The sequence below is a fragment of the Nelumbo nucifera genome, chromosome 8 (assembly GCF_055504915.1).
Source record: "Nelumbo nucifera cultivar China Antique chromosome 8, China Antique-T2T, whole genome shotgun sequence".
Taxonomy (NCBI): Eukaryota; Viridiplantae; Streptophyta; class Magnoliopsida; order Proteales; family Nelumbonaceae; genus Nelumbo; species Nelumbo nucifera.
Window position 1 is genome coordinate 19,013,959 of NC_142656.1, and position 22,735 is coordinate 19,036,693.

The 22,735-nt window shown below is 38.3% G+C and overlaps 7 non-coding genes and 1 pseudogene across 7 annotated transcripts; 3 read left to right on the plus strand and 5 right to left on the minus strand.

Annotated features, from left to right (window-relative positions):
• Nucleotides 1-2,537: 2,537 nt before the first annotated feature.
• Nucleotides 2,538-2,732, minus strand: LOC148789690 (U2 spliceosomal RNA). Its single transcript, XR_016079993.1, has one exon. It is a non-coding gene; the product is annotated as a U2 spliceosomal RNA (small nuclear RNA).
• A 3,395-nt stretch (nucleotides 2,733-6,127) lies between these two features.
• LOC148789691 (U2 spliceosomal RNA) lies at nucleotides 6,128-6,322 on the minus strand. Its single transcript, XR_016080004.1, has one exon. It is a non-coding gene; the product is annotated as a U2 spliceosomal RNA (small nuclear RNA).
• A 3,873-nt stretch (nucleotides 6,323-10,195) lies between these two features.
• On the plus strand, nucleotides 10,196-10,391 carry LOC148789692 (U2 spliceosomal RNA). The gene has a single exon (XR_016079998.1). It is a non-coding gene; the product is annotated as a U2 spliceosomal RNA (small nuclear RNA).
• Nucleotides 10,392-11,436: 1,045 nt separating this feature from the next.
• On the plus strand, nucleotides 11,437-11,603 carry LOC148789693 (U1 spliceosomal RNA). The gene has a single exon (XR_016079918.1). It is a non-coding gene; the product is annotated as a U1 spliceosomal RNA (small nuclear RNA).
• A 1,089-nt stretch (nucleotides 11,604-12,692) lies between these two features.
• Nucleotides 12,693-12,815, plus strand: LOC148789694 (U2 spliceosomal RNA; annotated as a pseudogene).
• Nucleotides 12,816-13,986: 1,171 nt separating this feature from the next.
• Nucleotides 13,987-14,105, minus strand: LOC148789695 (U5 spliceosomal RNA). Its single transcript, XR_016079989.1, has one exon. It is a non-coding gene; the product is annotated as a U5 spliceosomal RNA (small nuclear RNA).
• Nucleotides 14,106-20,445: 6,340 nt separating this feature from the next.
• On the minus strand, nucleotides 20,446-20,607 carry LOC148789696 (U1 spliceosomal RNA). Its single transcript, XR_016079978.1, has one exon. It is a non-coding gene; the product is annotated as a U1 spliceosomal RNA (small nuclear RNA).
• Nucleotides 20,608-22,194: 1,587 nt separating this feature from the next.
• LOC148789697 (U2 spliceosomal RNA) lies at nucleotides 22,195-22,390 on the minus strand. Its single transcript, XR_016079994.1, has one exon. It is a non-coding gene; the product is annotated as a U2 spliceosomal RNA (small nuclear RNA).
• Nucleotides 22,391-22,735: the final 345 nt, after the last annotated feature.

The following is a 22,735-nucleotide window of genomic DNA, read 5'->3' on the forward strand; positions in this document are numbered from 1 at the left end:
CGATTTTCCCACCATTGGCAATGGTTGAAAATCGTTTACACATGAAATTAAATGTCGCTCAAATATTTTGAAAAACCCAATCAAACCCTTTTATCGCCCCTTAAAATGCAAGAAAAGAATATCTAATAACCAATAAATATTGCGTCACGTGTTTCTTTATGTATTCGATATATGACTACTATACACCAAGTATATGTTTCTACGGAATTTTTATATATATTTTTTTTATTTTTATTTTATATCTTCTTAATTATGATATAAGAATTGATACATTTGACCTAAAAGATTGAATTATTGACTTATCACCAAGAAAATAATTTCATTTTTGAGTTGATTTTAAATTTTATATTATTTATCACACCTATTTTTTTAATATGATTAATATAAAATATTAGATAAATTCTTAAATGTTTTTTATAAATTTTTTATCAGTAAATGATTTTTACAAAATTTCTATGTTATTACGTAATATAATATTTTTGTTTTTTATCTTTATTTTATTGTTATTTAATGTTGATATTAAGAATTGACACATTTAATTCAAAAAGGTTGAATTATTGACCCTCCACCATGAAAATAAGTTTTATTTTTTGATTGGTTTTACTTCTATTTTAAAAATTTTTTATTTAATTACAATTTTTTTTGGAAAGATCAAGGAAAATTTTATTAAAGAGAAAAAAAAAAAGAAAGAAAGGAATGTACAAAAATAAGGATAACAAAGACAAACTTCAAACAAATCGCCCCTCATCCGGCATTTCTTACATTCCACACCCGAGCCAACAACTAACTAAATTAAGAACTTACTCCTTCCTCCTCTCCCTTTACCCCTCACTAACTTCTTACCCCTCAAATCTGCTTTTTACTGAGGCATCCGCAAAATAATTTATCAGTCTTCGTAGTTTTCTGCTTTCAGGTAATCCTCCAAAAGTGCAAATACAAAGATTTTCCCACTTAGAGATGTTTAGGCTATATTTAGTTTAAAGGACAATGTAGGAAAAGGACAATGTGGGGAAAGGTTTCCCTACCTTTCCCTTGCTTTCCCTACATTTTCACTACATTATCTGCTCTATTTTCCGTAGACTCTGGAGCACAACTTCCTGTTACCCAGACGAAGCTTCCTTCTCCGAAGTCTCAAAGGAACTTTCCTTCTTTTTTTACTACCAATCGATAGTGGAGCTATAGCTTCTGATTCGCCCTCTTCCAATAGAGGCAAGGACATCGACCCTCGCTCTCCCATGAGCTGCTCTTTACCAGTTCCATTGAGAACCAAACCCATAGATCAGATTTTTTTTTACACAACGTTTTTACACCTGCTCTCTTGGCCGCTCTTTTAGTTAATTTTAAGGTTCCTGATGTAGGTGTATTTGACAGGTCTTGGATCACAGCACATGGCATCGGCTAGATGGAATCTTGGCCGTACATATCTAACTGCCTCTAACCACTCCAAGGCAAGTTCAGCTATAAAAGGATAGTTATTTCAAGGTAATGACACTTATCTCTTGCATTCAGAATGCTGAGAGAGCTTTCCTTAGTTATTAAAGATTAAGCTCTAAGCCATCATCTTAAGCTTGATCAAATCCCTCTTTTGGCATTTGGCTAACTTGACCGGTGGAGTCTTTGCCCCTGGGATAACACCCGAGGCCTCTAACATGTATTCTTCTCCTGTTCGCAGGTCGAATCCATAGCATAGGACACCAACAAAATGCCCTTGTTGCCCTCGTCCCCATCTTTGGCAACAGTTCCTTACGTTCCTAGACCGTACATCAAAATTGGAAACAAACTCTTGTTGTAGTCTGTTCGCTTCTCTTGAAACCCCCCATCACCTTCCATTGATATATGACCCGCAGAGACCTCCCTCTGATTAATCTTTCCTCTTGCACTCTCCACCTACAGGCTTGTAGTGAGTTCGGCTTCAGTCAGGGCAGAGCCCATTCGAGCAGCCTTGTATTGAGAATATCTCCATACTTGTATGCTTTATTTCATGAGGAGATATTCTCAATACAAGGTTATGAAAGGCTGTTAGAATGGTGTGGGCATAGATTTGCTCTAATAGAAGCTGATCTCGCTTGTAATTGCTTGAGCCACAAGCAACTCGGGTCTCCCTCTAATTCAAATTTTGAATTTGACAAAAAAGCCTCACCACCCAAAACTTGGCCTGTGTCGGTCCCGCCTCCTCCCTCACCTCTCCCGATGTCAGGAGAAGCAGATCGTCTTCCTCCGCTGCCCGTTGGAGAAGACGACCTTTTGGGAACCTCACCGATTGCAACTTGCGGTTGGCGGGACCTTCTTGGTGTTAAATTTTTTAATAATCAATGTATTATTTATATTATATTTTTATAATTTTGTTATATTATTTATTTTTTAATAAAATATATATATATGATGAAAATAGTTGAAAGGATATTTGTTTTTCTTTATTTAAATTGTTATATTTTATTCTTCTTTTAATAATTTATCCCGGCCTTTCAATAGTACATACTCATGGCCTAGTAGATAAATATGGACAAGGTGTAAGAAAAATTGAGAATAAGAATTGGTAGGGGTGCACCGGGCCCGTGCAGTAGTGCAACGCATGGGCGATGCATGAAGGCCCAGTAGCAAGCTACTGAGATGGGCCTTCCCCCAAGAAAAATTAACTTAATATCATGTGGGCCAATGGCCTACGTATCAGATATTAAACTGATAAGAACAGATACTACACTTGATCTTAGCCAAAAGGCCGAGAAAGGTATGCTTTGTTTAGCCTCTCAATTTGGCTTTTATAGTTCATCTCTCCTTATCACCTTTTATCTTCCTATCCCATGTGGGATTAAATGATGAGTTTGTGTCTATTTTCAAGCCAACATTCTACACTTGATCTTTCTCTTCCCTCCTAATTTCTTCTCTAAGCCAACATTCTCTCTCAGCTACTTGAATGAATGATATGGCCGGTCTAAGCTAGACCTGATCATCCATCAACAAACAGGTCTAAGTTAGACATGATCATCCATTCAAGAGGAAAAAATAACTTCTTTCTCTGATCTTCCCAGGAGGCCAGAGCCTCTTCCCCTTTGTCGCAAGTTACATTCAATTCTTCCCCCTAACAAACCTAGTTAACCGAAGAAAGAGAAGAAACAACAATGGTTTTTATACAATAGCAAGGAAATAATAGGCTGTGGTGAGATACATTTCTATTGATTATTGACTCCTGTCATTCTACCAAATATGCTAGGGAGGGAGTCATTATTAGGTTGAAGGTGTCAGGGGCGCAAGTCAGACCAGGTTAGATTGGGTTGAGGTCAACCATAATCCTATCTGAGTTATTGAACCTCCAACTATAACTCTGCGTTTAGGTTGGTCTGGGACTGATCCAACTTCTCTACTTCCTTTTGTTAAATGTACTTGTTTCCTTGACCCTAAGGATTCACGTTAATTCATGTTAGCACTATTACTTGGAATAGAACGAGTTAAGATCTTCTGCCAATAAAACATGTTCCAACCTTCTACCAACTTGATCTAACACCGCATATCTGTTCACTATGAGACTGCGACCCACCATAAAAGTGGAACTCACCATGTATAAGATATGCAGTGTGAGATTAGCTTGGTAGAGGGTTAGAATGTGTTTTGTTGGCAGGTGATCTTGACTCCAACAAAACATAGTTATCATGTTTTAGGAAAAAAATATCCTTTGAACTTAAAAGATTTGACATGCAATATACTATCAATATATTGGGGGAGCTAGGAATTTTCATTTTTTTTTTTTGTTTGGGGGTAGGGGTGGTAACGAGCTGAGCTTTTCACGAACTGCTCGAGCTCGGCTCGTGAAAAGCTTGGCTCGGCTCGATTTCAGCCGAGCTGAGCTCGAGCCTATTAGAGCTCGGCTCATAAGGCTCGCGAGCCGGCTCGAATATATATATATATATATATATATATAAAATAAAATTATAGAAAATAATATATATAATAAAAATATTATAATTCTTAATTTTTTAAATATAAAATTTAAAAAAAATTATATATGATTTTTATTTCTATAAAATATTTTTTCTAAATATTTTTATAATAAAATATTTTTATAAAATATAAAACAAGCCGAGTTGAGCCAAGCTCGAGCTTATGAACTTTTGACTCGAGCCGAGCTTGAGCTCAAGGTTCTGGCTCGAACCGAGCTTGAGCCTTGTAGAATAGTCTCAAGCCGAGCTCGAGACTGGTACTATTCGACTCGACTCGGCTCGGCTTGAATCCATAATATTTTTATAATAAAATATTTTTATAAAATATAAAACGAGCCAAGCTGAGCCAAGCTCGAGCTTATGAACTTTTGACTCGAACCGAACTTGAGCTCAAGGTTCTGGCTCGAACCGAGCTTGAGCCTTGTAGAATAGTCTCAAGCCGAACTCGAGACTGATACTATTCGACTCGACTCGGCTCGGCTTGAATCCACCCCTATTTTTTTTGGGGGGGGGGGGGAAGGAATTATTTAGGCTCCATTTGGAAGAAGTAGAGCACAAAATCTTATATTTTGTATTATTTTGTATAAATTTATACTGTATATATTTGTATTTATACTCTTTCAAAACTAAACCTTACGTTTTTTGACTTATGGTAATGAGAAAAGTATATTAAGTCAATTACATTAGTAATTCACAGCATAAACAACAAAAATATTATTACAAAATGTCAGAAATGCATAAATGATATGAAGTGTAAAACAGGCCAGACTGGTATGGCCCGGCACAGGGAAAATTCCATTACAACCACCACATAAAAAAATTCGTGTTGGCCCACATGCTAGTTTGGCCTGGCATGGGCCCATGGGCTACAGTCCCAAGCTTGTGCAAGCGGCAAGCGCCCCCCCTCCCCCCTCCCCCCTCCCTGCACTTTCGGGCTGCGCTAGCACGGCTCGCTACAGTGCAGGTGGCAAGATAAAAAGCATGGCACAATTCACATTATACCTATATTGGCATCCCTCAAATGACCAAATCCCACAAGTATTACTTAATCCTCAATGTAATTGACTTAGTTTTCCCATAATCTTTTGTCTTGATAAACACAAAAAAATGAAATAAGGATTAAAGAAAGTAGGGTTCAGAGACAAATAGGGTGGGAGGGTTTGGATTTATTATGACTTTTTTATGAAAGAAATGGACTGGATTTGATCCAACCGGATCCACAATGTGAGTCTATTATAAATGGGTCAGGTCCAATCCAATCTAATGAATATTTTGAACCAATTTGGACCGGTTTAATTCAATGTCTGGACCATTCAATCTGTTCAAATTCATTTTGATTTATATTAGTTTCAACCCAAATCTGGTCCATTGACACATATATTCTTATCTTATATCAATCCAATCTGATAAATATTTTAGTCCGATTGGTCCAATCTAATATGTCTTGTTGGTCCATCCAATCCGTCCAAATTCATTTTGAACTAAATGGGGTCCAATCTAAAATCAGTTTATTGACACCCTTACCTGTAGATACATACATATAAGTATACATACATAAATACTTATAGAAAAAGAATATATAAATATGCATTTATAGATGTATAATTTCATGTACATAAATGAATGGACATATACATAAATACTTATATAAATACATATTTATATAATATTTATACTGAAATTAATTGTTCTTACTTTCCAAAAGTCAAGTTCTTGCAGCCTTAGAATTAGAAGGTAAAGCAATAGACGAATGATCTTTTGTCTTAGTGTGAATTGTTCCACAAGACACCCTGAATTAGAGTATTGGTAATACTATTGCAAGTCAATTGATCAAATTTGATACTTGCAGAAAAGAAAGCTCTTGTTTCATAGAAAATAGTTTAAACAAAAGTTCATTCTCACTGGGTTATAGGCTTGTTATGTATGGCCAACCGACGTCTACTCATCATGGGCCTACAACTAATTATCAACAAAATGAAAGAAATTTGAGAGAATGACCGATCAGCTCAGGGTCAGAGTTTGTAGGTTGGGTGGATGCCAGCTTGGAATTAATGCCAATTTACAGGCAAATATTGATGTGTAGAGTGGGGGTTTTTGACTTTTTGAATGTTTATAACTCTGCAGTGGAAATCAGAAATCTGCATTGGGCCTGTCTGTACTTCTCCGAAAAAATTTTGATGAGAGGTATTCATAGGGAGTGAGCCAGGCCCCTATAGTAGTGCAACGCATGGGCGATGCTTGAAGTCCCAGTAACAAGCTACTAAAGTGGGCCTTCCCCCAAGAAAAATTAATTTAATATCATGTGGGCCAATGGCCCAAGTATCAGATATTAAACTGACAAGAACAGATACTACACTTGATCTTAGCCAAAAGGCCGAAAAAGGTATGCTTTGCTCAGAGTTCTGATTTCATTCTTATAGTTCAACTCTCCCTGCCCCTTCTCTCCTCCTTTCCCATGTGGGGCTAAGATTATGTTTGTTTTGAAAGAAAAGGTAAGGAAAGAAAAAGAAAAGAGACGTCAAAAGAAGTTCTTGCTTTGTATTTGCTCCAGTTTCTTTTGTCCCATGGCTGAAGAATGAATTGTATTATGAGATGAGATGTCTATATTTTAAAAGTTTTGAGTGGTTAGTATGTGGTCAAGCAAGTGCAACTGTTTTCTCTACAGGCATCCTTAGATAGGTGAACTTGTTCAATATTAGAATGGCAGTGTACCTCTTAATATGTGAAATGAATATTTGATCTGAAATAGCAAGTGTTAGAAAATAAGTAACTATTTAGGGATCTCTTAACAGCTTAAGCTATTAGGTTCAATGGTTGCATGGTTCCTTGAGGTGATATCAATAGGGGTGAACATTGTTTGGTTAAACTGAAAAACTAATTAAACCAAAAATTTTGGTTTTTAGGTTTGAAAGTGCAGTTAATCGATTTTATTTATTTATATAATAAAATATTAATATATTAATAGATTTCTGTTTTGATATATAAATGTATACTAGTAAACGTGTATGTGCATTTGCGCATGGCAGTATCTCTAAGACAAAACTATTTATAATTTATGGTCATTTTTATAATTTATTTATTTAAAAATTAATTAAGGTATTAAGTAAACAATTCCTAAACAATTATAATTCATGGTTCCAACACCCTGACAGTTTTTGAACGGTTATAATTAGGTAGTTTCTGAAGTGAGAGTAAAGAACATATATGTCCTCTTTATACCCGTTGACTGGAATTGGCACAATATCGTGAAGTGGCCGGCCTTGCTCAATTTGGGTCAGACCTTGATGCTGCGACTCAGGCATTACCCAATAGAGGTGCAAGGCTTACAGAAGTACCGAAACAACCACTATATGCACCACTTCCAATTGAAAAACAAATTCTAGTCATTTATGCAGCTGTCAAGGGATTCTGTGATCGAAATGCCACTAGACAGAATTTCTCAATATGAGAGAGCCATTCCAAGTAGTATAAAACCAGAATTACTACAATCCCTTTTAGAAAAAGGTGGGTTAACTAACGAAAGAGGCTGACTTTTCTCAATGGCAAAAAGTCCTCGGTGCAGTATTTATTCCTCTTTCTTGAACGTTATGAAAAGGCCTCTGGGCAAGCCATAAACAGAGGTAAGAGCTCCTTCTTTGGTCCCAAGAATCTCTCTCCGAATCGTAATAACATGATCACCACGATTTCTGGCATACCCAGGAAGCAATTCCCTTGCTAATATCTGGGTATTCCTCTTTAAAAAGGAAGACTCAAAAAGGTCTACTTTGCTGAATTGACAGAACAAATTCGTTACAAGGTTGGAAATCTCACCTTCTCTTTTGTCTAGAGGCGGAAAATTGATCCTTATGAAGCATGTTTTGGCATCCATGCCTATTTATGAAGACCATTGAAAACTTATTCATGGATTTTTGGTGGGGTTTGGAAGACGGAAGGAAAAAGTGCCACTGGCTTTCGTTTGATAGAATTCGCCAGTCGTAGTATATATGTGTATGTATGTGTATTAACCGAATAAATCAATTGCTCACCCATATCAAAGCATGATTGACCAAATGGCCTGTCTCTCTCTAGTCTCTTTAGCTAGGTATTGCAACGAGTGCAACCAAGATCTTGATGCTGCATTTCTACCAAGCGAAATGGTAAGTTCTACTAAATTCATATCATCATTTTCTTATGAACATCATTCTTTTCCCCGATGAGAAAAGCTGAGAAGAATATTGAGGTGAAGTCGTTGTATCAAGAGCCCCTTCTCATAGTTGGCTACTAAGATGATCTCTGATTTTCCCATTCTACTCTAATATAACTTGTACATGATTTTCCCAGTGCTGAGCTTCACAGTAAAAAAACTTCAGTCCTTCCTATTCTCATTATCATCATCATCATCATCATCATCCAAGCCTTATCCCAACTAAATGGGAGCAAAAGGCTTCCATATGCTTCATTCTGGCTCTCCAAAATTAGTGTCATTACCATGGTTTTAAAAAACGACTCGGAAACGAAATCATTTTGGCCACCATTTTCCGGGTTGACGGTCCGACTGTTTAATTCGAATGAATGGCCCATTCTAACAAATAAATTAAAAAATAATTAAAAATAAAAAACAGCCAAAAACTGTTGAATGGATAAACAGTTCGACCGCCCGAATCAATGGATCAATGATTTTTCAATGGCCAGTAATCAGGCTTGGGGTAAAACGGAACCGATTGCCTGAACAATTCCCCGGCCGAACGATCCAACCCTCTGGGTCAACGGCAATTGGAAAACCATGGTCATTACTCTTGTAGTTCCCTCTGTTTAGCCAGAAAATAGTCTTTTCTTGATGAATGGTCCAAGAAAGTTTTGTTTTGATATTTTTGCCTCAAACCTGTTCAGTGTTGTCTATCTTTCGTTCAACGAATTAGCAGTACTATGCAAGCACATAATTCAGACCGATACTCTGGATGATAAATTGATAATCCTATTGCGTTTTTTTTTTTCATTTTTTATTCCCTTCTATCAAGAATATTTTCATCAATTTTTCCAATCTCATATCCATGTGCAATTGTTCATTGCGCCAGTCAAATTTGGGTCTACTTACACTATAAAGTTTTCTATCTGTTTCAGCACTACCCCAAATAATAGTTTTCTTGATGTTTTTATCAATACTTTATACAAGTAATCAAATGCAAAATGTCCAAAATTGGATATGTCCATATATTAAATTAAATAATCCATCGTGTGTTTATATCAAATTAAGTTGGGGTGAGCAAAAAAAACCGAAAAAATCGAATCAACTGAAAAAAATGACCGAAACTGAACCCAAAAATCGGTGTGGTTTCGGTTAATCAATATAGAAAACCGGTGGTTAATTGAACCGACCAGTATATATATTTCTATATATTTTATATATATTTATGTATATTATATATTTTTTATTTATTATAAATTAATAAATATGCATTATATATATATATATTTATTTATAATATGTGATATATTATTTATTAATTAAAATATAATATTTTATATATTTTTTGAATTTTTTTTATTATATATTTATATATTTTTATAATACATATTATAAAAATTAAAAACCAATAAATCAATAACCGAACCGATCAACCGATTAATTAATTAATTTCGATTACCAGTTTTCCAAAGCTGATTCAGGCCAATCCCAGACCAACCTGAACCCAGAGTTATAGAATTATAGTTGGAGGTTCAATAACTCAGATAGGGTTAGGGTTGACCTAAATCCAATCTAACCTGGATTGACTTCCACCCTTTCACCTTCAACCTAATAATGCCTCCCTCCCTAGCATATTTGGTAGAATGACAGGAGTCAATAATCAATAGAAATGATATCTCACCACAGCCTCCTTGCTATTGTATAAAAACCATTATTGTTTCTTGACTCTTTCTTCGGTTAACTAGGTTTGTTAGGGGGAAGAATTGAATGTAATTTACGACAAAGGGGAAGAGGCTCTGGCCTCCTTGGGAAGATCAGAGAAAGAAGTTATTTTTTCCTCTTGAATGGATGATCATGTCTAACTTAGACCTGTTTGTTGATGGATGATCAGGTCTAACTTAGACCGCCCATATCATTCATTCAAGTAGCTGAAAGAGAATGTTGGCTTAGAGAAGAAATTAGGAGGGAAGAGAAGTGTAGAATGTTGGCTGGAAAATAGACACAAACTCATCATTTAATCCCACATGGGATAGGAAGATAAAAGGTGGTAAGGAGAGCTGAACCATAAAAGCAAAATTGAGAGGCTAAACAAAGCATACCTTTCTCGGCCTTTTGGCTCAGATCAAGTGTAGTATCTGTTCTTATCAGTTTAATATCTGATACGTGGGCCATCGGCCCACATGATATTAAATTATTTTTTCTTGGGGGAAGGCCCATCTCAGTAGCTTGCTACTGGGGCCTTCATGCATCGCCCATGCGTTGCACTACTGTACGGGCCCGGCGCACCCCTACCAATTCTTATTCGCAAATTTTCTTACTCCTTGTCCATATTTATCTACTGGTCCGTGAGTATCTTCTATTGAGCGGCTCAGTACTAAGTATCTCGAACAGTAAGGTCTGGGCTGGAGTTAGATAACGGGTTTTCGGATTTTTGGATCTGATCTGATTTAAAAAAATTAATAAATTATTAAAAGAAGAATAAAATATAACAATTTAAATAAAGAAAACAATAATTAAAAGAATTTTTCCAATTATTTTCATTATATATACATGTTTTTATTAAAAATAAATAATATAATAAATTTATAAAAGTATAATATAAATAACATATTTATAAATAAATAAATAACAGAGATTTTCTCAGATTGGATAGAGAAGACGATTCGATCTAATTATCCTATTATCCGATTCAAAAATTCAAAATGAGACTATCCAAATCTGAAAATATAAGATTGGGCTTTGAATCGGATCATTTGCACCCCTAGCACAAGTATGTTCTATTATATGGAGGGCTAGAAACCTTGTAAACTTTCAATATATGGTTAATTGAGCTCCCTAATTGGGTTCTTCGTTGTATTAATTATGGGTTGCAAACAATCTGTTATCTCCTATAAATGGCTATACATTTTGGATTCTATTAAAAACAGTTTCAAAATTTTCTTTTCAATAATATTAGTTAATTTTTTAGTACTTCTAGAGAGGAATCTAGGGCATATCGTCTAGTTGCTCAGAAAGCAAATTCATTCTTGATTGAGTCAATATGAATAGATATAATCCCATTAGATTGGTCGATGAATGTTGTCTCTTTTGATGTTTAATGAAATGTTTTATTTGCTAATTAAATAATGTTGTCACTTGTCTCATTCATAAAATTAGGACCCACCATTGCATAGTGCTAAGCTCTATTAGTCTAAGCCTACCAAGAATATGTAAGATGGAGATGGTCAGAATATTCAGTTAGAGACTTTCTTGGTTTTTATCCCACATTGGTAAAGTATAAGAAGGAAGAAGGGAGAAAGAGATGAATATATGGAAATAAAGAAAAAAAATAGAAACATATTTACTTGAACGGGGTCGATGGGTGATCAAAAAGTCCCATGGCCAAGGTTGGCAACCTCCATTGCACTAGGGAGGGGTGCCTGTACCTAACATCTTCCCAAATGGGAGAGTGTACGTCATAATTTGTGATAGTGGGTGGGGGTACGTGTTCGTGCGGCCCCTGCCAATTATGTAATGATCAAGGCTTCTTTCCTAAACCTCAAAATAAGCACTTTTGATGCACAGCTAAATCTTAGTTATTTACTTATCCAGATGTGATGTATTGTTTTAGCACATTCAATTAGAACATAAAATTTAATGAAGATCCTTCACAAACCAAATCATAACTTGCTTACAATTGATTATCATATGCTGATTCCTAAAGTGTGAAATATCAACAACTGAAATCAGAATTGTTAACTGATTATTTATGGTACTAATCACTGTAAGAGGAAAGGAAGGTTCTGATGATATATCCTTCTTACTCAAGTGCAGACTGTGTAGTAGCCCCACTTGATGAAAGGAGTCAGTGATCAACAGAAATGGTTACCTCACCACAGCCTATTATTTCCTTGCTATTGGTAGAAATGCTATGTTGTAGAAACCATTTCTTCTTACTCTTCTTCATTTAACTAGTTTGCTTTGTTAGGGGGGAAGAATTGAATGATTATAACTTGTGACAAAGGGGAAGAGGATCCTGGCCTCCAGGGAAGATCAGATAAAGAACTTATTTTTCCTCTTGAATGAAATTGTCCAATAAATAATTACAAAATAATCTTTCTTACAAACAAAAGTATTAATATAAGGTATACAAACTAAAATTAAAGACAGAAAGAAAAGAAATAGATTATAACATCACATGATCACAGCCATGGCTGAAGTATCATCTGTTTGTTGATGGATGATCAGGTCTAACCAGACCAGCCATATCCTTCATTCATGTAATTGAGGGAGAATATTGTTTTAGAGAAGAAATAAGAAGGAAAAAGAAAGATACAATTATTTGTCATGAATTTTGAAAAAAAAAAATGATGCATACTCATTTCAAAATTTGAAAATAGAGAACAATTAATCATTTAGGCTCAGTTTAAGAAGAGCACAAATACAAATATGTACGTTATAAATATATACAAAATAATATAAAATACAAGGTTTTACATTTTACACATTTGTATTAATACTCCTTCCAAATTGAGCTTTAGTCATGAGAGAGGAAGAGAAAGATGGTAAGGAGAGCTGAATTATAAAATACAAATTGAGAGGCAAAACAAAGCATACCTTGGTCGGCCTTTTGGCTAAGATCAAGTGTAGTATTTGTTTTTATCAGTTCAATATCTGATACGTGGGCCATCAGCCCACATGATATTAAATTAATTTTTCTTGGGAGAAGACCCTTGCAGAAATCGAGTTCTAAATCTGGAAAAAAAAATACACAAAAAAGAGGTCATGTTTTGTATTTGCTCCAGTTTCTTTTGTCCCATGGGTGGAGAAAATGGATTGCATTATGAGATGCCTTTGTTTTAAAAATTTTGATTGTTTATGTGATCAAACAAGTGCAATTTGCAGGCATATCGTTGATTGATCAACTTGATTGTTTAGTATTAGAATGGCACTCCACCACTTGATATATGAAAAGAATGCTTCATCTCATTGTTCTATTGAATCTCTCTCTCTCTCTCAAGGTTCTTTAGCTAAATTCTCATTCCCATTCCTGTATGAACCAAACAGACTATAGGAATGGACTATTCCAATTCCAGCTATGAAGCAAATGGACCCTTATTTTTATTCTCCAATTCCAAGTTATTTCAACTGACAAAGCTTATCTGTTGCATGTGTGTTCAAGATTCATGGTATTTTTTGTTCATCAGTTTGTTGTATTAAATCATCCGATGCAAAGCTTATTACTTGGATAGAGATTGATCAGAACTAGGACTGAAACTAAGATGCATAATAAGGACTATGTGATACATTTGGGGTTGCCACATAAACTGCTACCCGTGATGTTGATCTATTATCTTTACCCTTTCCTTTAGTTCTAAAATAAATCCATTAGAAACAAACAACTTGTGTGACTGTCACTTTCCAGCTCTAAACTACATATCCATGTGGCACTTAACAAAGATTGCATTCTTTTTTTCACAATAGCACTCTTGAATTTATTCCTCTCTCTCTCTCTCTTTCTGTGTGTGTGTAATAGATCTGAGTTCTATACAGATGTGTAACGGAATGAGATGATTATAGATCATTGTCTAAAACCCACGATCAAAATCTTTTGAAAATAATTCTCACTTAGCAGTATCAAGTACCTCACAGAAAAAATATAAGGTGCAATGTTGTCTTCTCTTTCCGGAACACTACAGGAATGAGAATGGCATCTGCAGAAAAAAATATAAGGCTATGATCGTTGAAGACCTGCAAAGCATAAGAGGTAAAGTGTTGCGTTCAGAGTATTCTGTTTAAGATCTTTGAAGTTTTTACAGTTCTCTTAATGAACTGCAGATTTTATGAAATGGTCTTCGTTTATGAACAATTTCATCTAAATTTATTTTAGAAGTTGGTTTGTTGGGGCCATCTCAGGAAAGAGAAAGGCCCTCCAAAAATAGGCATATGTCGCTTTGAGCGGCGAGTACACGGTATTCTTTAGTAAAAGGCGAAAGAATAGTACGCTCTGTGCTCACCGCGCGGCGGAGTGGGTTAATTTAGCAGATGAAAGTATCTGATATAGGAGCCTGGGTGAGTGGTCTTTTCCTCTTCTAACCATGTGGGACGTTATAACCATCTGGGTGGGTGGTATGGTTCACAGTTCACACTTTTGAAGCAATTTTGTGACTTTCTTATTTGTTTGTTACCATATGAAACCAGAGTGGAGACAAATTTAGTCCGACTGGTTGTTTGAGAAATCCCCACCCCCACGCTTCTCTAAGCTATTTTTCTATTTCAATATTTCTTTGATTTAGGCTTTGTCTGGCGTGGTGGTCGTTTCCTTGATGCTGGAAGAGCAATTCGGCAATGGTCGATCGTTGATTTCAATTGCATCTCATTTCTCAGCCTGGTCAAATGGTCAAGTTGTTAGAGTGTCACGGGGATAATCGATGGGGCCCCGTGCGGCGTTCGATGGGATCGAGAAAGCCTACAAATACAAGCAACAGCACACAAAAGGAAACAAGAATGCACACAAATTAGACAAAAGGCAACTTGTATTGCATTAATCAGTGGTAAGCACAAGCACACAATACAGTGTCGAGGGGATCTCGTGCTTAACCTTTACACGCTTATGAGCTCACTCGACTACCTACCTCCCCTCAAAGAGTACGTTAAGCTTTTGGGGGAGTGACAGATTGATACATCAAAATACTGAATATTCATACTACTATTTACATAATTACCATTGGCATACCCCCTTTTACAAAAAGAGTAAAAAGACCCAACCCAAGACACTTAGATGGCGTGCTGATGGCGCTGATGGTGGCTGATCTGTCACAGTCTCTCCCACTCAATTAAATCTTCGTCCTCGAAGATTCTTCCTCAGGTACTCGTCCAGCTTCACTGCGAACGGAATGAGGTCTTTTGCATGCTCACAAGCCCGGGGTGTACTCTTCGAAAGAACCTAAGACAATGGGTATGAAGTTTTACTAAGGCCAGGTCACCTACTTGGAAGTTCTTGGGTCGTCTACCCAAATCGGCCCATTTCTTCATTCTTGTGGAGGCTTTCTCTAGTGAGGCTCGTGTGATGTCAAGGCATTCTTTCCATTCCCTAGTGAAAGTGAAGGCTTGAGGGCTTCTCCCTTGATGGTTGTTGACGATGCTGTGCGGACATCTTGGTAGTTGGCCGGTGATGACTTCAAAAGGACTCTGATTGGTGGAGGAGCTCTTCTGTGTGTTGACGAAGAACTGTGCAATGTCCAGCAATCGAATCCAATTCTTCTGTGTAGCTGATACAAAATGGCGGAGGTACTCTTCAAGGAGGGAGTTCATTCTCTCTGTCTGCCCATCAGACTCTGGATGGCTGCTGCTGGAGAAGTTCAAGTTCGAACCAAAAAGCTTGAATAGCTCTATCCAGAAAGCACTAGTGAATCTGGGATCCTGATCACTAACAATGTTCTGTGGGACTCCCCAATATTTCACCACGTGCTTGAAGAAAAGGTATGTCGTGTCTTCAGCTGAAAGGTGCTTTGGTACTGGGATGAAAGTGGCATACTTGGAAAATCTATCAAAAACAACAATAATGGATGCATAGTCTCCCACCTTAGGAAGACCGCTAATGAAGTCCATGGAAACACTCTCCCAAGGTTGTGAGGGCATTGGAAGAGGTTGTAGGAGTCCAAGAGGCTTGTCACGCTCAGGCTTGTCTTGCTGGCAAATCAGGCATGCCCTTGTGTATTCTCGAACATCTTGCTCCATATGAGGCCAACAGTAGGCATGTTGTAGAAGTGCCAAGGTACGCTGCCACCCAGGGTGTCCTGCCCATAAGCTGTCGTGACATTCACGTAGGAGAGCCTTCCTCAAGTCTTCAACTCTCGATACAAATATCTGCCTTCCCTTTGTCAAAAGAAGGCCTTCTTCAACCCAAAATCGCCTAGTCTTCCCTTCACGAGTAGCTATTAATAAGCTCTGAGCAATGGGGTCATTTTGGAGTCCTTCCTTAATGCGCTCAATGAGGTCCAGTCTGATCTGGCTTTTAGAGGGACCTTCACCTGTGGATAATGCTGCAAGCTCGGCCTTCCTGCTAAGTGCATCAGCAACCCTGTTTCATCGGCCCTAGCTTGTATTCTAAAGTAATGTCAAACTCCGCTAAGAAATCTTGCCATCGAGCTTGCTTAGGGCTCAGCTTCTTTTGTGACTGAAAATAACTAGTAACTATGTTGTCAGTCTTGACCACGAACTTGGAGTCAAGCAGGTAGTGTCGCCATGTGCGAAGGCAGTGGACGATGGCTGTCATCTCCTTCTCTTGCACAGTGTACCTCCTCTCTGTATCATTCAATTTGTGGCTCTCATAGGTGATGGGATGTCCTTCTTGCATCAAGACCCCACCAATGGCAAAGTCAGAAGCATCTGTGTGTAGCTCATACGGCTTGCTTGGGTCAGGCAAGTCAATGACAGGTTCTGCTAAGACAGCTCTCTTCAAATCATCAAAAGCTGTTTGGCAACATTCACTCCAGGTCCACATGCTAGTCTTCTTCAGTAAGTTGGTGAGGGTAGTGGCTCGTGCTGAGAATCCAGAGATGAATCTTCGGTAGTAATTCACAAGGCCAAGGAAAGAGCGAAGCTCGGTGACCCTGGTGGGAGGTGCCCAATCTTGAATGGCCCTGACTTTAGCTGGATCCATGCTGATTGTGCCTGCTCGAATTATGTGGCCAAGGAAGGCCACATCTTCTGTGGCGAAAGAGCATTTCTCCTTCTTAACAAACAAGTCGTTGTCTCGCAAGACCTGAAAAACAGTACGGAGGTGGTCAACATGTTCCTCCAAGGTTCTATTATAAATTACAATATCATCAATATACACAACAACAAATTGGTCCAGGTAGGGATGAAATATTCTATTCATCAATGTACAAAAGGTGGCTGGAGCATTAGTGAGCCCAAAGGGCATGACAAGAAAATCAAAGGACTCATATCGGGTAACACAAACTGTTTTGTGTTCATCCCCTTCAGCTATACGCACTTGATAGTACCCCGACCTCAGGTCTAGCTTGGTGAAGTACTTGGCCCTGCAGAGCTGGTCAAAGAGGTCGGCCACCAAAGGTATGGGATATTTGTTCTTGATGGTGAGCTTGTTGAGAGCTCGGTAGTCAATATAAAGCCGAAGAGATCCATCATGCTTCTTCTGAAACAGGACTGGTGCTCCAAAAGGGGCCTTAGAAGGTTGAATCAACCCAGCATCCAACAACTCATTCAATTGCTTTCATAGCTCGGCCAGTTCGGGAGGAGACATTCTGTATGGCGAGCGTGCTGGAGGTTTGGTTCCAGGCTCCAATTCAATCTTGTGATCAACTTCTCTCCTTGAGGGAAGCTTCTTCGACAATGTAGGAGGCATGACATCCTGGAATTCTTTTAGTGCCATTGTAATTGCTGGCGGGATATGCCCGGTTGGTGGGTCAAGCAGGTCGGAGTCCACCAATGTGGCTAGGTAAGTGGTCTCTCCTTTCTTTACTCCATCCTTGAGTTGCAATGCTGAAAGCATCTTGGGGGTGGACTTGGTCTCTGGAACAACTGGAACCATGTAAGGAGCCTGATCTTCGAATCACTCTGAGTTGAGGAAGGGCATGGGCACTGCCTTTACTTGAGTTAAGAAGTCCATGCCAAGAACAACCTGAAAATCATCCATGGGCACGACTGAGAGGTCTATCATCCCTTCCCAGTCACCAAGTTGCAAGACCACCCCATGAGCTACACCTCGTATGGGTTTGGCATTAGAGTTCACAACCTTCAACCATCCGACTTCCTTGGTAGGTACAAGTTCTACTCGGGATGCCTCCTCCATAGAGATAAAGTTGTGTGTAGCACCTGTATCCACCATGGCTCTTGTGGGCTTACCATTCAAGCGAATGTCTACATACATCAGTCCCTTCGGCTTGAACTTCGGTGCTTCATGCGGGCTCGCCTTCTTCTTCATTGCATTGAGTCTTCGTAGAGCCCCCATTCTTGTCTCCTCTGGTTCCTTCTCCTCTTCGCTGTGCTCATCATCACTAAGCTTTGCAAGCAAGGCATTGAGCTTCCCCCGACTAGGACAATCCTTGGTCCAATGTTCTTCCTCACAGAAGAAGCATGGTGCTGGAGGTGTTCTCTTCACAAACCGACCGCCCCTGTATCCAGAGTCCCCTTCAGGTCTCCTGTAGAACTTAAAAGTGTTGGGTTTACTTGGCCCGGAGTCTCCCTTGGGCCCATAGTAAGGTTTCCTATCACCTTCTATCTTCCCTAGGCCCTGATATGAATTGGGTTTGGGGCCGTCTTTGATTGGTCGCCTGTTGTCTACCTGTTGTTCAACAACGGCCATGGTTGTGGCGAGGTCCTTCACACCTCGTCTCTGGAGTTCAAGCTCGGCTCATTGTTGTAGGCCGTCCATAAAGTTGAAGAGCAAGTCCTTGTCTGACATGTCCGTGATCTCGAGCGATAGTGTGGAGAACTCATTCACGTACTCATGCAATGAGCCCGTGTGCTTTAGGTTCTTGAGCTTCCGACGGGTTTGGTACTCCACGTTCTCTGGATAGAACTGGCGTTTTATCTCGCTCTTGAACACGGACCAGGTATCAATGGAGCATAATCCTCGCTCTGCATTGGCACATCTCCTACGCCACCATAACATAGCAACATCAATAAGATACATAACAACAATACACACCTTGGCCGCCTCCTCAACGAGTTCGGCGGCGGTGAAATATTGTTCCATTTGCCACAGGAAGTTGTCGAGTTCCCGGGCATCGCGGGTCCCTGCATATGAGGTAGGCTTGCGGACTTTGATCTTTGGAGGGGCTGGAGCAGCAGGTGCACTGGCTGTACTGGCCATTAGCCTCTTCAGAAGGGTCACCTCACCCTTCAAGTCGTCGAGTTGGATCTGTAGGCCCTTCACCAGGTCTTCTAGTGGGTTGTCTGGCCTGTTGGAGCTGTCATCGGACTGGTCCTCCAATCTTTCCATAACCACTGCTACGGTCTCAAGGTTGAGTTGAAGCTCGTCCACATGGTCACGAGTTTCACCAACCACTACTTCACAGCGCATGATGCGCTTGTCCATGGTCGCAAGTTTGTCAACTGACTTGCCATGCTTGCTAGGCTTTAAGCTGACGCCTTTGTCTTTGGGAGAGCTACCTATAGGCTCGTCCTCATCATAGACCCGTGAGATCCCTTCCTGGATCTCCTCTCGCATATCACGCTTCTTCATCGGGCTGGTGTTGTTGCGGGGCACAACCAGGACTCGTTGGGCTTGACAGTCGCTAGTGTCAACGAGGCTCTGATACCAACTGTCACGGGGATAATCGATGGGGCCCCGTGCGGCGCTTGATGGGATCGAGAAAGCCTACAAATGCAAGCAACAACACACAAAAGGAAACAAGAATGCACACAAATTAGACAAAAGGCAACTTGTATTGCATTAATCAGTGGTAAGCACAAACACACAATACAGTGTCGAGGGGATCTCGTGCTTAACCTTTACACGCTTATGAGCTCACTCGACTACCTACCTCCCCTCAAAGAGTCCGTTAAGCTTTTGGGGGAGTGACAGATTGATACATCAAAATACTAAATATTCATACTACTATTTACATAATTGCCATTGGCATATCCCCCTTTACAAAAATAGTACAAGGACCCAACCCAAGACACTTAGATGGCATGCTGATGGTGTGCTGATGGTGGCATTTAGATGGCATGCTGATAGCGTGCTGATGGTGGCTGATCCGTCACAAGAGGGCAATGGGCTGAGTTTTATATGCACAAGAACCAAATGAAGAAGGGGAAGGCTGCAAGAGGTGCTGCTTAAGATTTTCAGAACAGAATTTTGTATCCCAAGGTTGAACTGTAGATCAGCTTCAATAGGTTTTTACTTCATCCAATTATTTCTCTTTTTCTCTAAGGCTGCATTTGGCATTACTTATTTTAAGGATTTATCTCTTTTTTTTCCAATTAAAATGTCCCATGAACATTGAATTTTTAACTATAAAAAGAAGATAAATCCTTAAATTAAGGAATGCCAAATGCAGCCTAAACTCACTTTCCATCCATTCTTAAATGAAATTTCTAACACAAAACAGAAAAAAAAAATGAAAAGCTTTCAAACATAAACACCAGAAATCTTCCAAAACCGAACCATAAAGCAATATATTGTTCAGAAACACAGAACTGAACCATAAACCCTCAGGCCATTCTTAACCAAAGGAGACATTCTGGAAATATTGCAACTCATTCTAATTGGTGTATAGATTGCATTTATCTCTTTCACCACACCCTTCAATTTCAATTGTCATCACATCAAATTAACAAATTTTCAATTGTTAATTGAATCAAACAAAATTTGAGGAATTGGAGACTTGGGTAGGGGCCGCGCGAACGCGTACCCCCCACTACCACAAATTATGACGTACATTCTCCCACTTGGGGAGATGTTAGGCGGGCACCCCTCCTAAGTGCAATGGAGGTCGCCAACCTAGGCCATGGGCCTTCTTGATCACCCATTGACCCCGCCCAGGTAAGTATGCTTCCCTCTTCTTCTTTAACCCTATTTAAACACCTCCATCTCTCTTATTCCTTCTCATACTTAGCCGATGTGGGACGAGAAGCAACAACTGGTCAAACTAATTGCTTTATATCTAACCCACTCTAATATTCCAATACTCTAATTCTCCTGTGACAAACCTTTTCTTTGGGTCTTTAAGGTCCAAGTGGCCATATTTGTGGTCCAAGGTCCCTTAATTTACCATGTGTTATATGGTCATAGGCCACATAAGATAAGTGCCACCTATGACATGATTTAGACAAAAACTCGCATGTTCAAAACCAAAAAGTTATAAACATAGCAGAAATGCATATTTTAATGATTTATATATAATATATTACAATCAATCTTAATACGAATCTAATTAGGACAATGTAGATATCATATAATAACTTTACTAATAACATAACAACCGATGTATATCTAATTAACCTGAAGATATATTAGACCCATGAAAATATACAAGATCCATAAATTAAAGAGGTTTTTACTGTTCAGTTCACCTTCAGAAATCCTAACTCCACCATACAATTGGGGGTAGGTGCCAGCTCAGAATTAATGTCAATTCACGGGTGGGTATGGGTTGTTATAGGTGGAGATATTTATATTTTTGAATTGTTATAGGTCTGCAATTTAATTCAGAATTCTGAGGTGGAGTGCAGTTTACTAATCCCTAAACTAAAATATCTGAGACACAAATCAAAAAAGCAACTATTGTATTTCTTTATAAAAAAAAGCAATTATTGTATTTTAATTACTTAATCAATTTTTCTACATCTGTTCTTTTTTTTTTTTGTAAGATGCCAAAATATTAATTCAATGGGTTTGTCTTCTTAATAGTTACTAATGTAATAAATCCAACTTTGTAAATAATAATTTGCATTTCTGCAAATAATGAGTATGTTGTTATTTACCTATTTATTATAAATTAATTTGTGAACTATATATTATTAAAGAAACATCAGATCCATCAGAATTTCTAAGATATGTACATATCATATGCATTTCAAAAATTCTAATTAGTAAAAGAATTATTTTATTCTAATTTATTAATAAATTAAAAATAACCATTTTTTACATTAGTAGTTGATGGATAAAGGGATTTGACAAACCATCCATAAATTCATCTTATAGTTCTTCATACCCATCAAAACCATTTAAAGTAGTTTTTTTTTTTTGTGATTTTTGGTCTTTATTACTATTAAAAGTACAGAAGTGTGGAACTTTAATGGTTGTATTAGCTTTGAATGGAGCATCTAGTTTTCTTTTCGATGATGTTAAAAATTAGTTCAAATTTGAGTAGATTCATTTAGGAAAGAAACCTAAATAACAAGAATTTTCTCTCTACGCCTGCATCCAATAAATCTTATGAAGGGATTTTCAGATTAAGAAACGTTAAAAAGAATAATAAATTTTAAGTAATCAGTAAAAGGCCCCATTACAAGGTGGGTGTGTACTGTATAGCGCTGATTCAAACCAGAAGCATCAACCTACCAACAAATGGGCCATCCCTGTTCATGATATCTAGTGGCCCACCAACTAAAACAATATTGAGAACTAAGAATTGGTAAGGGTGCGCCAGGCCCGTGAAATAGTGCAACGCATGGGCGACGCTTGAAGGCCCCAATAGCAAGCTATTGTGGTGGGCCTTCCCCCAAGAAAAATTAATTTAATATCATGTGGGCCGATGGCCCACGTATCAGATATTAAACTGATAAGAACAGATACTACACTTGATCTTAGCCAAAAGGCCGAGAAAGGTATAATTTGTTAAGCCTCTCAAATTCGATTTTATAGTTTAGCTATCCTTTGCACCTCTTTACTCCTATCCGATGTGGGACTAAAAGGCCAGCTTTCAGAAACTGCAAGAATAATGAGCCCTAGGTTCTGTGCTCTAGCAACAATCTCTCTCTCTCTTCTATTTTGTATCTTCTAGTTCTACTAATAATGCATACTGATCTTATTCTTATGAATATAATTTGTTTGGTTGATGAGAAAATCAGGATTCAGCCAGAGTGATACTGGGAAGATAAAACCTTTGTATCAATAGGTCCTCCCCTTAGGTTGGTTGCTAAGGTGATCCTTGATTTTGTGATTTTCCCCTGCTAC